The 13,507-nt window shown below is 37.4% G+C and overlaps 1 protein-coding gene across 1 annotated transcript in view; it reads left to right on the top strand.

Moving 5' to 3' along the window:
- Window positions 1-13,507, top strand: part of Cntnap2 (contactin associated protein 2) — a 1,322,317-nt gene that overhangs the window by 237,198 nt on the left and 1,071,612 nt on the right. The window lies entirely within an intron of this gene.

Genomic DNA, 13,507 nt, shown 5'->3' with positions numbered 1-13,507 from the left:
ATTATTCACATTCCACCATGATTAATAACCCCATGCCCTCCCCTTCCCCTCCAATCCCTCTGCCCTATCTAGAGTTCATCTATTCCTCCCATGCTCCCTCTCCCTATCCCACTATGAATCAGCCTCCTATAAGTATCAAACAAAACATTCGGCATTTGGTTTTTTGGGATTGGCTAGCTTCACTTAGCATTATCTTCTCTAACTCCATCCATTTACCTGCAAATGCCATAATTGTTTTCTCTTTTATTGCTGAAAAATATTCCATTGTATATGTATGCCACATTATTTTATCCATTCATCTATTGAAGGGCATCTAGGTTGGTTTCACAGTTTAGCTATTGTGAATTGTGCTGCTATAAACATTGATGTGGTTGTGTTCCTGTCGTATGCTGTTTTTTAAGTCCTTTGGGCATATAGTTGGGTTAAATGGTGGTTCCATTCCCAATTTTCTAAGAAATATCCATACTCATACTGCTTTCCATATTGGCTGCACCAATTTGCAGTCCCATCAGAGTGTATGAGTGTAGCCAGAATGGCAGCTATTATGCCTACTAACAACATTAAGAAGTGAAATGCCATAGTTTTAAATATGATCTTTTTAATTGAATAAATTTATAGGTAAAGTAAATTCCAACTTCCAAAGCAATTTTCAATCTGCTGTATTTTTACTGGTGAAAGTTCTATGTCATGTTTAACCATGCAAAACATTTAAAAACTCAACCAAAGACTTCTGGGTATTGTTTCTTGTTACTTCTACCTATAAATGTAACGTTCGCTGATGCTGGATGTGAAGACATTGAATAATAGACAATATTTAGGCTGCTTGTATTTTCCCCCTTTAAAGAAACCCTGGATTTAATACTGAAAAGAATGCAAGATTTACAATTCAGAAAACAAGGTGGAGAAGAAAAACAGCACTGTCAAGCTCAAAGTCACTATTTCCATTTTAAAAATAGCTAGCTCTCTTCTAATGGCAGATACTACAAACATACCGCAATCACCCATCAGCTGCTAAGTGAAGAACATTGTATTAGTTTCTTTAAAAGATAACTGCTTGGTTTTCTCCTGAGGATATCATGGCAGTAGATGTTTTAAATTGAAATACTTAGAAAATATTTACTCATTCAGATTTTTAATATAACAAAACTAATTTCCATCTGAGAAAGTAGAGTACTTTCTCATACTTGAATAATTTTTTTCATTGTTTTTTTCCTTTAGCCCTATTGTTTCTGCAGCTCAGATTTCAATTTTTTCTTTTTTAAAAAATGGAACAAATTAATTATTTTAAAAATGATTTTGTTCTCCTTTGTTTTCTTATAAAGGTCAGCTACATGTGTAAATTTATTTGTATAATTCTGCTGGCCTTCATTGTCTTCCTGTGTCTTGTGATATGAGGCTGGAGTTGTAGCTCACTGAAGGAACATAGCCTTAGCGTGCCTGAGGCCCTGGGTTCAATCACAGTGCCAAAAACAAAAGACAAAATCCAAAACTAACTAAATAAATTAACTAATGAACTTGTGATTAGCTCCACATGCATTTTTATTTGCACATTTTATTCAGTGAATATAGTATATAAACATGATTTTTCCTATTTTAATTATTATTAGAGTTTATAGTTTATACCTAGCAGTTGGGTTCACCCTGAAAAACTCATATATGCATGGAAATTGAAAAAAAAATTCACTCCCACTTTATAAAAGGGAAGACTCAAAGCGATAGTAGCAACTGACCATTCCATATTCTTTGGCTGAAATAAAATCCCCATATTTCCTAATATGTAATCTAATAGCAAGTTGCCACTATTGTGAAGCCATCCCTAGCAAAGGCCCATGCATCTGTAGGTTCCATTTGGGGCTGCTGTCAAGATAGGGAGCCCAGGGAGGTGGTTGGATACAAGAGTACTCTGAAGCTAGACTACTTTAAAATCCTAGTTCTGATGTTTCTAGCTGCCTGGAACAAGCTTCTTTACCTCACTGTGCCTGGGTTCTCTTGAAACAAGAGATGATGGTACTATAGCATAGGGGTGTTATGGAGATTAGATGAATTAATATTTATAAAGGTCCTGAACACACAGTGAGTGCTACATAAATAAAAAAAATGTGTAATTAAATACAGCTACAAGATATACAGATTGGAAGGAGAGAAGTAGAGCCCGACAGAAGCATATCACTTTATTTACTCCTCATTATTATCTCCTATATTCTCAGGCTTCTTGTTCTCACTAACAGGAATTGGGATCATTTCTCTAGCCCATGACATCTGGTTTACCTTTCTTCCCTTGTTCAAGGAGTGTTAAGCATTTTAAATGATGCTTATATTCTTCTCCAGTGTATGCTACATAATTAAGTAAATTGACACATATTTTTCATCAGTGCAGAGTGAATAGATCTCAATGCATGTAGGATTTTATCTCTGCCACAAAATATTCTTTAAAAGAATTATATGAAAGAAAATATCACCAACAATGACAGCTTTGTCTGCCAAAAAAAAAAAAAAAAAGTCAAATCCCTGGCAGTCGACTTTCTGTGAAAGAGTTAAGTATGTTGTTGTATCAAATATTCAGTTACTCATTAATTAAAGTAGAACAAATTCAATATTTTTTTATTCAGCAGATTAACCAAAACCCACCATGTTCACAATTTATATTCATCCTGTAAACTGCATATGCATTAAACATTTCCATCTGGAGCCCCGATGATTGTTTTTCTCCCATCTCATGCTTGATAAGCTGTTACTGATTAGACAGGGAATTCTGAAGCTGTTAAGAGCACAGATTTTTTGAAAGCTCTCTCACCTTGGTGTTCTTTCCTTCTTATCAGATCTTTGCTTGATGTCTGCAGGTTCCCTTTTGGCTGCGATGCAGATGGAAGCTGGAGGTCCCTTGGCCCTGAGAGTTTAATGCACACAACCTCATTCACTGCCCTCCTACCCCCCTCCACAGACATGCTTAGTTTTCCTTCATTTAAAAAATGCTCCACTGTCTGGTCTAATTTATAATATTTTATTTTCTTCTTCACTTATCTCAGGTAGTTCGATGCCAGACCTTAATTTACTGTTACTCCATTCTGTGATAAATCATAACCAGCATACTTCGATGCATATTTTCTAATCATATTTCTCAGATTTTATATATTTTGATTAATTTTTTCTTATTAACCATACTGTTTGATAGATGTCATTATTAGTCCCATTGATTAGTTGAGGAAATTGAGGCCACAGGGAGGCTGAGGAATGTCCTCAAGGAAGCCTCCCAGTTCAGCTGCGACACAGACCCTCTGAGAGCTTGCAGTACCAATGACCCTCACCCCTCAGGTGCTGGGATGTGGACTACAGGATGTAGCTCCAGTGACAAACTTGGGTGCAATGAGCCACAGCCAAATCGATGCACACCTGTCTCTATGGGTTACCTAATAGGAATCATTGAACAGGTAAACAATGGAGCAGAGTCTCTGTGACATTAATAATAAAACAACAACTGCATCTAGAATAACAATTATAGACCTGCTGCTTTTTGAGAAGCATGGTGTGTAGTCTTGTCACTGTGCCTGTCACCCTCAGGGTTACCTTTATGTGTCTTCAGTACTATATTATTTTATGTAACTTTTTTTCAAACTGGACACAGCAGAGTCATATTTCTTATAAAAGTCTATAAAGTTAGAATCAGAAGGGAATGAAAATGGATTTAAACTGAAGTCCATTTTTTTTTGCATAGCTAAAATTTGCCTTTTTATTAATTAGCTATTTAGAACACAGTGGCCTAAAATCTAATGAACATGAGATTCACCCAGTGAGCTATCCAATGTCCCCCATCAGGAGGGGACTGATACAACCAGATCTCTCTCTGGTCTCCCCTTGTTTGGTGTGAACCTGAAGCTTGGGATTTGTGTGTGCTTTAAAAATCACCCTAGAGATAGCTAGAAATAGAAGAAAGACCATTTCAAGGTAAGCTTCCATGACGGAAACAGGAATCATTATTTAAGGCAAACAGATTTATTGTCCAAGATAATGCAGATTTCTTACTTGCACTTTAGATCTGGATTATGCAGTCTACACTGTAGTTCCAGTGTTTAGCCTGCATATTGGAGGAATTTAATAAATATAGATTAAGCAGATAAATTAAATAATTGATTAATAAATCATCTAACATGTAGGAAAAAAAAGAAAAAAAATCACTTATGTTTCCAGTAGGTTTTCTAGTCAGCAAATAAGATTAAAAGGGATATAATGTCTATAAATGTGACCTGGGCTTCTCAACTAAAACTCTACATTACTGTAGTTGAGTACCACTGAGTGATGCACCTTGGTGACATTTCACTTTCACTTTCATTATTAATAATGAAATCCTTTGTTATGCAGTAACTGAGAGTAGTTTGGATACATACAAATATAAGATCAAGTGTACTTATTTCTCAGAGTTAAGGGAGTATTATTTTTAAGTAAACAAATTTCATGATTCCATGGGTGCCCTCTGATTTGAGAGAAATAAGCAATTTGCTTAAGAAAAATGTACTGAAAATAGCATCAGTAAATACTGTTACCCATCTCCTCACATTGTTACCTTGTCTACTCTTGTCTGGGCTGGAAAGAAATCCTACAGGTGATATCTCTCCTACAACTATACCCTTATTACATTTGGGAGGAGGGGGCACATGCTCACGCAAGGGATTGAACCCAGGGTGGCTTAACCATTGAGCAACATTCCCAACCCTTTTTTATTTTTTATTTAGAGACAGGGTCTTTCTCAGTTGGTCAGGGCCTCCCTAATTGCTGAGGCTAGCTTTGAACTTGTGATCCTCCTGCCTCAGTCTCTCGAGCCATTGGGAATGCTGGTTAGCCCCACCATGCCTGGCCTACACTCATTGCTTTTAAGAGCTAAGATACATAGCCTCTTTCTACACATGTAAGCATTTCACAGGCTATCATCTGGTCAGCTTACCATTGTATATTTTTAAATTCTCTTTTTTATCTAATTGTTTCCTTGGTGTGTTGCTTCCCATTATGTAATTCATAAATTCTTTTTCTGAGTCAAACTCTGATCTAGTGATCTGGAGATATAAATGATTAATAGCAGTGAGCAACTCATTTGCATCTACAACCCAAAGGTCCTGTTTCTGTAGAAATTATAGAGTTGAGACACAAAAACAAAAGCTCTGTACATCAAACAGGGCATCATGTTTCTCAGGCAAATTTGCCTTTAGACCCTAGAGCCTCATTATAGCCCAGATTGAGATGGCGGAGGAGCCAGCGAGGCCTGTCACCAACAGCAGTTTTCTACCGGAAGGCCTCAGAAAAATTCATTGAAGTGTTTTCAGCTTTAATACTAATCAGTAGTTTAAATTCTAAGAAAATTTTAATAGGAATGTTATTAAAGGGGTATTTTAATGAGAATATCATGAAAATCACATTTAAAAAAAGAAAGGGAGCTATATTTGCGCTTGATGAGTTTTGAAAGAGGAGGATTTAAGAGAATAAGAGCTTAAAGAGAATGAGAAAGAGTAAGGAACAAAGAAGAAAATAGATTCATTCAGGGAAGCAAAAGAGTGAAACTGATAAGAGAACAAACAAAGCGATTTCATGTTTGTCTACACTGTTTGGATATATCCTCAGAAAATATTCCATCAGACTCGCTCCCTCATGCACCATGCAGGGTTTTCTCTCACTCCACCAACAACGTTGGTCTGAGAAACAGCTGGGCGTATCTTCAGTGGGATAAAATATCTGGGAGACCCAAGCAAGGCCAACCATAGGACATTTGGTACCGAGCATCAGAGGTAAAGAGAAGGTGAGGGCAGCCTCGGTTGTCCTCTGGTCCTGCAGGAAGTTTTGTTCTGGCCTGCTCTGTTGGGACTTCCAGAGTCCTGGTTTGGAGGACCATGGACATTAGCCAGTGTAATTGTGCCTGTAGTTTCATGCATGTTCTATCACATTGCCGGCTTGCTCGTCGCTAGCTGCGAGGTGGAACTTCAGGACATGAGGGCATCTTCCTGCAGCCAAGGTGTCCCTCGTTAACTGTTTCTGGGGCTTTTGGCCTCCTCTGTAGCCCTTCTCTCCTTTTAATTAAGAACCACTCTCTTAGTGTCTTTAAAAGCTTTAGGAATCACTAGAGTCCTTAGGACTTACTGTGAATTCTTCTGTGAGATTCCAGGTGATGTGTTATCTGAGGGCATGTTGAATGGGCAAGGGCAGGTAGACGGTCGCTGACACCAAGAAGGAGTACGCATTTGCTTCCCCCTCCCATTGACTTATGCTTAGCCTTAGTACAAATGTGTTTAAGTGGCATAAGAACAATTTGTTGCACACCTCCATGCACGTGTGTATTTGTATGATGGGAGAGCTGGGAATGTATATATGTTATGTATTTATAAGTCACTGGATCTCACACGGCGAGTTGACCCTGTCAGTATGGGTTCTGGTCTAACGACATGGCTGATTTCATTTTTAATGAAAATTGTCATGAAGTGCATATCACAGAACAGCATTTTATTTTCATGCCTGATGGAATGGTTTGAGCACAACACGTAGCAGCTCCTCACAATGGCCATTCGTGCTTAATTTATTAGGAAAAGCCATCAAAAGGCCATGCTCTTCCTTTCATTCTAGTGCAACAGATTTTTTTTTTTTCAGAGTGGGTGTATCATCCTTGAAGGAAAGGAGGGCAGTAAAATGCCATGTCCCTGAAACTCCCCTTTCCATTTTCAAGAACCTAGCCAAGTTGAAGGAACCATGAGAGCAGACCGGCCTGGAATGTCCAGATGAGTATTACTTTGAAGGACAGGGACTCTCATGAGTGCTGGAAATGGTAGCAGGCGAGTGTTGCCTGTATCCAGTGGATATCCACCGATGACACGGTTTCTTAGAATGCTGGTCATACAAGGGGACAAAGGAAGCTGAGGATGCCCCTGTTTACATAGCCGGATCTATATAACACTCTCCCCGTACTAACTGGTGACGACAGAGCTATCTGCTTAATCTCAGAAGCTAAGCTGCTTCTCCCAGCCTGTGGTCGGGACCCAGGCTGCTCAGCCGAGGTGGCTAGATGTGTGGCTGGAGTGGAGTTTGGTCTATTCCAGCCTCACGTAGGTATCACCCTAACCCCGCTGTGGCTCCAGCCGACCAGTCCTCTGCAGGTTGATGTTATAGCTGCATTTCAACCTCTCGGTTGGCCCAGGGAGTCCCACCTCTTCTACCTCTTGTAGCAGCTCCCTCTGCACTGTCTTTTGAAGTGATCAGATCCCACATGTCCCTCTTCAGTGTCTCCACATTCCTACTCTTTGAATTCACTGTGTTGGCCAATGTCTATGAACACCCTTTAGAAGCCTTCCCATGCACAGTCTGAAATCTTACAAACCATGCCCACTGACACTTCCACAGAGCCACTGGAAAAATCATTTTCCTGTCTTTTCCCACGTATGTCTGAAACTTTACACTGTTTTTGTTTTTTTTTTTTAAATTCTCACTTGATTTAGCTAATATCTGCCTAGCCGAAACATTGCAATTTAGTAATTGAGATATTTTCTTAATCTTGAACTCCTCAGAATCTCCAGATTCGGTCATAAAATACAAGAATTGGTAGCCCATCTGTAATGAATCTACGCATTGAGTTGGACTCAGCTAAATTTGGTAATTTAAAGTTATAAAAACATAGGTTATATTGAATACATAAACTCAACAAGATGTTAACATAGTGAATTTCTATATTCAATGAATATTTGTTGTTTTCTGGGTAGCAAATCATAAGTTATAAAGAAATAAAGGCTTATGTTATGCTGTTGTGGATGAAATTATAGATGAGGGACATGAATTCAAGTGCCCATTTGAATCTTTCTTGAAGATGCTTGGGCAGACTCTCCAACTCATCCTGCACCAGGTCTCAGAGTGTGTGTATATATATATATATATATATATATATATATATATATATATATATATATATAGAGAGAGAGAGAGAGAGAGAGAGAGAGAGAGAGAGAGAGAGCGCGCTATGCCAGGAGACCTTCAAAGTACCTGTGTCCCTGAGAGGTTGTCCATCACTGAGAATAGTCAAGACAGACTGAATCATGCAATTTTCTTTTTCACTTCACTTCTCTGTGTTTTGTTTTCTTGTTTGGAAAAAAAAATAAAATTCATCAGGAAAGTCAGCAAAAATATGGAACAATAAGCAGGGAGGGCCACATGGTCACCTGGATTGTCAGGCCAGTTGGCCCTAAGTCCATCAGGACCGTGACTGAAACATGGCCCTGGGCTCCTCCCAGGCCTGAGTTAGTGTGGCAAATTGTTACAGTCTGTAAACAAGTCTGGATGGCGCCTGGAAAATGTTAGAGTCTGTAAACAAGTCTGGATGGCGCCTAGCAAAATGCCAGAGGGAGTGGTTTGTGATGTAACAAAAGCCAGCCATTAAGTGTGGAGATTTCTTATTGGTTGACTGCTGTATCTAGTTTATGTTAATTAAGATAAGCTGTGTGGAATGTATAAAGATTGCTACTGTCCTACAATAAATGGCTCCTACTCCTGCTGTATCAATCTACACAAGTTGCTCATCATCCCCCGGTTATTTTGCTGCGGCCTGCAGCAGCAAATGCCTGAGTTAGAATACTCAGTATTTCAAATCAGTTAATAAAAATGTAATGCATGAGAACAGTAACAGCTAATGTTTGGGAACAGCTTATAGTGTACTGGGTACTGTTTTAAGTACTCCACGTTTACCAACCCACTTAGTCTCTAAATACTAATATTTGCATAGTTTTGTCACATAGCTACCAGGTAGCAAAGCAGAATTAAATCCTAATAGCTTCTTTGTTTGGTTTTTTGGTTTTGTTTTTGCTGTGTGTGTGTGTGTGTGTGTGTGTGTGTGTGTGTGTGTGAGAGAGAGAGAGAGAGAGAGAGAGAGAGAGCGAGAGCGAGCTGGGGATTGAACCTAGGGGCACTTTACCCTTGAGCCACATTCCCAGCCCTGTGTATATATTTTGTTGTTTTTGTTGTTGAAGACACAGAGTTTCAGTTGCTGAGTCTCACTCAGTTGCTGAAGCTGACCTTGAACATGTGATCCTCTTGCCTCTGCCTCCTAATTTGGTGGGATAACAGGATAACAGGTGTGTACCGCCACACCTGCCTTTGAACCCTGGCAGTTTTTATTAAATCTCTCCAGCTACTGTGAATGAGGGCCAGTAGCAAAAAAGTACAAATCTGCCTCTCTTTGATGTAATCTTGATTTTTAAAGAAGATAGAATTCATATATATATGAATATAATAGATAGATATATAGATAGATAGATAGATACACTCACACACACACACACACACACACACACACAACTATTAAAATTCTCTGATATTATAAGAGCTGTCCTGTTGTGTTAGGCTAAGTATGTAAAAAGGGAGAGAAACTTGACATGTTTTAATTGAATAAGATTAGATATTTCATTTTGTACTTGTTCAAGGTCATGCATTCATTTTCCCTGGACTCAGGTAATTGCATCCATGAGTATTTTCCTTAATTGACTCAAAGAATTTTTCCTATGTTCTAGAATAAAAATAATTCAAACTTACTAATATTGTAGCTTTTTCAACATTAATGAGATTTTAAGAGTATAAGTAAACTGTTTGTTCATCATAACAAATCCTTATGTTTAATTTCACTTATAAAAGTGAAATAAAAGATCAACATTTGTTTTCCTTTTTTAAAATTAACAATCATACGTGATATTTAGAATGTAATAATCTTATACCATTTTCAAGTTTTGGCATTTTTGTACATGTTTTATTGTTGTCCAAAGCAGTCATTCACAAAAGAGTTTCAGTGTGTGAATTTTTTTTTGTTTTAAAATTGACTTTGAGAAAATCTTATTGGTAATGTGTGAAAATAATCAGGAAATGGGAGTATGCACTGAAATTCTAAATTTATCCATCTTTAGAATCCAGTCCAAGAGCAAAAATAAATGATCAGTAGTTTTTTTTGTGTGTGAATATGCATTTTTTAATTTAATGTATATCCATATACACCTGCATACATATTTGTGTATATATGTGCATTACAGTTATACAAAATAGTGGGATTAATTGTGACATTCATGAATGCATTTAATATAGTTTTTTTCCATTTTAATCTGCAGTACACTCGCTTTCCCTTTCCTCTTCTCTTCCCCAAACTCCTTCATCAACTCTATTCTTTCTACTTACTGTTTTACTTTAGTTGATGCATTAGAAATGTATATAAATATTGTGGTGTATTCATACATGGACCTAACAATTTGAATGATTTCATTCCCCATGCCTTCTCCTTTTCCTCTCCTTCTCCCTCTCACTTGATCCCCTACTTCTGCTCTAATGACCTCCTTTCTAGTTTCATGGCATACCCTTTTTTATTGCTTTTTTCTCTGTAGCTTCCACAAACGAGAGAAAACATTCAACCCTTGACTTTCTGAGTCTCGCTTATTTTACTTAGCATCATATTCTCCAGTTCCATTCATTTACCAGTGAATGGTGGAATTTCATTTTTCTTTATGACTGAGTAAAACTTCATTGTGTGTGTTTCTCTCTCTCTCTCTCTCTCTCTCTCTCTCTCTCTCTCTCTCTCTCTCTGTATGTGTGTGCATGTATTTCACATCTTCTTTATCCAGTTTTCTATTGATGGGTTCCATAACTTGGCTATTGTGGATTGTGCTGCTATAAACATTGGCATGCATCTATCACTAAAGTATGCTGATTTCAGTTTTTATAGATAAATACTGAGGAGTGAGATATCTGAGTCCAATCATGTAGTGATTTCAATCCTTGTGTTTTGAGAAATCTTCATAAAGCTTTCCAAAGTGGTTGTATTAATTTAATATCCCACCAACTATGTATAATAACTTTCCCCCCACATCCTTACCAGAAATTATCATTATTTGTATTCTTGACAATTGCCATTCTAACTGGGGTAAGAGATTTCTGTAATTTTGATTCCCATCACCCTGATTGTAGGATGTTGAAAATTTTTTTATATCTTTTTTGGCCATATATATTTCTTCTTTTGAGAAATGATTGTTTAGATCTTCTGCCCATTTATTTAATGGATTATTAGTTTTTTGTGTATGCTAAGTTTTTTGAGTTCTTTATATATTCTGTTTATTAATTCGCTGATGGAAGAGTAACTAGCAAAGATTTTATCTCATTCTGTGGCTCTCTCCTCACACTCTTTGTTTCCTTTGATGTGCAGAAAATTTTAATTGAATGATTTCCCACCTTCTAGTTCTTGGTTTAATTTCTTGAGCTTTAGGAGTCTTACTATGGAATTCAATGCCTCTGTCCATCAGTTGGAGTGTTGCTCCTATGTTTTTTATTTTCCTAGTAGTTTCACTCTTTCTGTTCTAATTCCTAGGTCTTTGATCCACTTGAGTTGGTTTTGGTGCAGGGTGAGTGATAATGTTCTACCTTCTGTTTCAGTCAGCTCTTGGTGACTGTAACCAAAAGATCTGACAGGAACAATTAGAGGAGAAGGTTCACTTGCTGCTTGTGGTTTCAGAGGTCTCAGTCCATAGATGGCTGACTCCAACCCTGTGGGCCCCAATTCAGGCAGCACATCAGGGTAGAAGGATAACGGAGAAGGAAAGCAGCACAGGACATGGTCACCAGCAGGCAGACAGTGCTCAGCTCACCAGGAGCAAAACATAAATCCCCCAGACAGGGCCCCACTGATCTACCTCCTCCGACTATCCTCTTCCTCCCAGTTATCAGGGGTTAATGCACTGATTAGGTAAGGGTCTCACAACCCAATCATCCCACCTCTGAACTTTCTTATGTTGTCTCACACCTAAGCTTTTGGGGAACACCACACTTCTAAGCCTTAACACTTCATTTTTGTACCTATGGGCATCCAATGTTCCTAACACCATTTGTTAAAAATGCTCTCTCTCTCATTTATTATTATTATTTTTTAATGTATGCTTTTGGCAACTTTGTCAAAGATCAGATGACTGTCTCTATGTGGATTTGTCTCTATGTATTCTAGTCTATCCCATTGGTCATTATGTCTGTTTTTATGCCAATGTCATGCTGGTTTGTTACTGTACCTCTGTAGTATAATGCGAGATCAGGTATTGTGAAACCTCACTCTTGTTCCATATTGCTTTGGTTATTCTGGATCTTTTATTCTTCCATTAAAATTTTAGGACTGTATTATTCTAATTCTGTGAAGAATGTCATCAACATTGTGATGGGAGTTGCACTGAATATATATATCATTTGGGGAAATATGGCCCTTTAGATATTAATTCTACCTCTACATCAACATTGTAGGTCTTTCTATCTTCTAAGATTTTTTTTTCACTTTCTTTCTTCAATGTTTTATAATTTTTACTATAGCAATATTTTACCTCCTTAGTTAGATTTGTTCCTAAATATTTTATTTTTTTAAGGTTATTGTGACCGGAGCAGTATTCTTGATTTATTTATTTCTTTTGTGGCAAATTCATTATCAGACTATAAGAAAGCTGTTGATTTTCTTTTATGTTGAACTTGTATTCTGGAATTTTGTTGAATTTGCTTATCCAGTCTAGAAATCTTCTGGCGGGGTCTTTTGTGTCCTCTAGTTATAGTTACCTTTTGGTAAGTTTCAGAAAATCCCCCAGAATAAGAGATGATTAATTTTGGAGCAGAAAAGACTACAGCAGATTATCTGTTCCTTTATTTTACAGGCCCAGAAAGTGAAATGATTTCCTCAAGGGCCAATTGGCCGGGGCTGGGCATTAGTCTCTGTGCTCCAAGAAGCACTGTACGATTGCCTGATGGGGAGGATGTGATGCTGTTGACTCAGCTACTGCTTCTGGGTCATGAGAAAGCAAGCATCACTTTCATTCTCTGACAAATTTTCTGCCTCAGCATGCCACTTATCCCCCAAAATGAAGACATCTCTGTGCTTCTAGGTCTACATTAAAAGAAATTTGACCATTGACATGTTAAGGACTTACTGACCTACTAAAAATAAAACTTCTACAGTATCACATCTGTCATGCCTTGGGAAGTGCATAAGTTGTTAGGATTGATCTAAGCTGTAAAAATGCCCAAATCAGGAAGTTGAAAATAAGCTGTGTAGGCATTATATCAAAATGTGTCCTATTTCCAAATTCAGTTTCTTTCCTAATAGCCCTCAAAAGTCTTTTCTAAAATTAATGTGGATTTATGGTGTTAGTATGACTTTATATTTTTTGAATTCACAATGATCCATTTCTTGGAGCTATGGAATGATTCAAATACTCAATAAGGTTCTAATATCTCCATTAGGTTAGACACTTATTCAAAAGAAAATGGCAGGTCTTCTTAATAGAAACACTTGATTTTCATTAGGAAGAGAAATTTGAATTGTAAATTATACAAAATAATACCTATAACTTTAATAGATATTTAATAACATCTATAATACAATCAAATTCCAGTACCTATATGTTCTTAAAGTAACTTAGGGTTCAGAGAGAATATAAATCAATGTTCTAATTATAGTAGACTCAATAAAATAAATTTTTATGTTGGATTT

This window comes from Callospermophilus lateralis, chromosome 1 (assembly GCF_048772815.1).
Source record: "Callospermophilus lateralis isolate mCalLat2 chromosome 1, mCalLat2.hap1, whole genome shotgun sequence".
Classification (NCBI taxonomy): domain Eukaryota; kingdom Metazoa; phylum Chordata; class Mammalia; order Rodentia; family Sciuridae; genus Callospermophilus; species Callospermophilus lateralis.
This window is presented reverse-complemented; position numbering and strand designations above follow the sequence as displayed.